Genomic DNA, 2,984 nt, shown 5'->3' on the forward strand with positions numbered 1-2,984 from the left:
TACAGAGGAAGGGCCATATAAATCACCTTGAGAGAGACAGAAGGGCTCAGAGGAGTACTGTTTGTAAGCTCTTAAGTCTTCATCCACCCTTCCAGACAGCTGTAATATAACTTAGTTATTTTTCAAAATGTAGTGTCTTTGAAAATCACTGGATTAAAATATAGCTTCGGTAACCTCACCCCAAATAATGATTTGAGGGTGGATCCTGGAGTTCTGATGCAGGTCCTTTAAGGAAACACTGCTTTACGTAAATGGTGGCAGTAGTAATTTTTCAGGTTCAAATAGGAGACCACCCTTCCTTTGTGGGCATTAATCCATTATGCTGTCGCCTTTTATCTCTTTTCCAGCAGCCTAGAAATAAATATTCCTTAACTATGGATTAGAACTCCTTTTCTAGCTAAGCTGTCAGTTTCTTGCCTTCCTGGTTTACTTATGTTCTGGCTGTATATATTTTCTTTAGCAGTTCATTTTGGAGCCATTAAGGGTGATGAGATCCCTTATCTACTACTTTTCAAAATAAAGGCAGTATTAGCCCTGTCTTCTTAACTCGTCAGAGAATACTGTGTTAATTCCTAGATGGCACGGGTGAAAGGATAGTGTCAAGTCAAGGAGATTTTGAAGAGGAGACTAACAATGTCTGGAACTGGTTGGGGGCTGCCAGGAGGCGGCGGGGGAGGAGACAATGAATATTTAACTTGGAAAAGAACATGTACTGGGCATTGGCTAAATCGGCACCAAATGGAGTCATAGAAAACTCAGATACCTACAGTGCCAGACAAGTAATTTAATCAGGGGTGTACCTGATGTACAGTCGTCGAACCGCAGGGTCCATGTCCATTCTAAAGGGGACAGTCCCACTCAGTAGCTCTAGTTGAATCTTGTCATGAAGAACCATAACTCAGAATCAGATCTCTGATTTTTCAAGAGAAGTGAAATGTCCAGATGTTTATGTAAGCTCTCCCAGATTAAAAAACATCACACAACTAATTAAATAAAAACAAACTACAGACCAGACCAGAATATTTCTGCATGCCACCAGTTTGCAATCTCTTATGTATCATATACAACTTTGACTAGTTCACCTAAAAATCTTTTCAAATTATGTGATTGAAGTAGATAGCCCACAAACAGACCATGGCAGCAAGATTATAAGGCGAGGTAGAATTTAGAGCTGGGGTTGTGTATAGTTGCAAGACTATTTTTCTGAACTGTCACAGTAAGATTTGTGGTGCAGTGCATTTTCTCTCATCTCTAAATTTAGGAAGCCCTATTACCCTTTTAGATCTATGTAGCCTAATAAGGCAGATTTGGGGGAATTAGCAAGTGAGAGTAGTCACAGAACATCTATTTTTCTTTAATGCAGTGCAAATTCTGGACAGGCTATACATTTAGCTTAGAATAAACCACTGGATCTCCTTTTATGCCCCCCCTCCCCCAAATTAAACTTAATAGGGCAGGACTCTCCAATTTAACCCACTTAAATGGTTGTTTTCTCATAGTTGTCCTGCCCCCTTAAACACAGTACAGTCTCTCTGACCTTTAATTAATATGTCAGATGTTCTGAAATACAATATAGTAATAAATTAGATTTTGGGCTATGGAATATGAATTGTCAATAATCCCCCAATGATTAGGTACTGTACATCAGAAAAGACAAATTCCCTAACTTCTTAACTTTCTTGGAATACAATTTGCTGTTAATTTTAATTATGATTAATTATAGTCAAAGCTGAATTTGGCCTTTAGAAAAGATTTTATATACAATAAATTCTATATGCAATAATACAGTACTTACACATTACTTGTTTCGAGTTCATCACATTAAAAATCGGAATGGCTTAAGGAAGATTTTGTCAGTTAATACTTCTTTACATGCTGCTTGCTTATCCCTGCCTTTGTCATGCATTTTAGTAAGCTTGCTTAATGATCTTTCATCAGATGCTTGGGCTATGTCCCTTTTGAATAATTAATGTTCCTTTTGAATTAATTACTCTTTGGGTAACTGATTGTGAAGAACTATGTGTTTACCACTACTAATTCCAACAACCCTTTTCTCAAACTAAGATACTTTGTCTGCCTACTTCTCGGTGTTGACTGAGTTTGTCACCATTGAGTTTTCCTCAAACAGGGAAGTCCTATGAGACCAGTATCAGTTCTCAGGAAGAGGTTGTATAAATAGCTGTGCACACACTCTAGAGGAGGGTTGCGAGGAGAATTTGTGCTGGACCCCACATGTGAACTCCTAGTTTTTATTGTAGGGTAATTCCTGTTTCCTTGGATTGAGCAAAAATTTGGGCTCTTGTACTTTTGGCTTTTACTTCTGAATCATCAACCTTAAGGCATGGACAAGGGGAATGGAGTTTGTATTTATGTCATCCCTAGTAAATGAAGTAACAGAAAGCAGTGTTTTTTTAAGCTTGGACTTGAGGCTAGAAAACTGGTTATGGAAGGTGAAAACTTTCACCCTAGAATGCTAGTGACTTGAGGAAATGGACTGTGAGAAGTCTCTTGTTATAACTCTAATGACTTCATTTCTTATAGAATCTGTTTGGGCTTGTGGGGTTTGCTTCTAGGTTCTTTGGTGTTAGTGTTATAAGGTAATCTTTCTCCTGTCTGCCATTCCACCTTGCTGTTCTCTCCCCCTCCCCCACCAAGGCCTTCTAAATTAGATACATTCCTTCCCCTGTTCCCAGATGTCTCCATCCACAGTCCTCTGACAGAGCAATCATTTATCAAGTTGTTTCACGCATTGTCTTCCTTTTGTTGGAGCTCCCCAGGATCATCCAGCTTAGTCTCCAGCCAACTGCTGGGAATTGCTGGACTCTAGGAGCAAATGTTAAAGGGGCCGCCTTTCATCTACTTGCTGCTACTTCAATCTTTTAAATTCCAGCTTATTGGAACTGTAATCACCCTGTACTTGCACATATACACTTTCTGGATACGTATGTAATCCTAAAAGGATTTTTTTTTTTGGTGGGGGGGGG

The sequence above is a fragment of the Myotis davidii genome, unplaced genomic scaffold (assembly GCF_000327345.1).
Source record: "Myotis davidii unplaced genomic scaffold, ASM32734v1 scaffold961, whole genome shotgun sequence".
NCBI classification, from domain to species: domain Eukaryota; kingdom Metazoa; phylum Chordata; class Mammalia; order Chiroptera; family Vespertilionidae; genus Myotis; species Myotis davidii.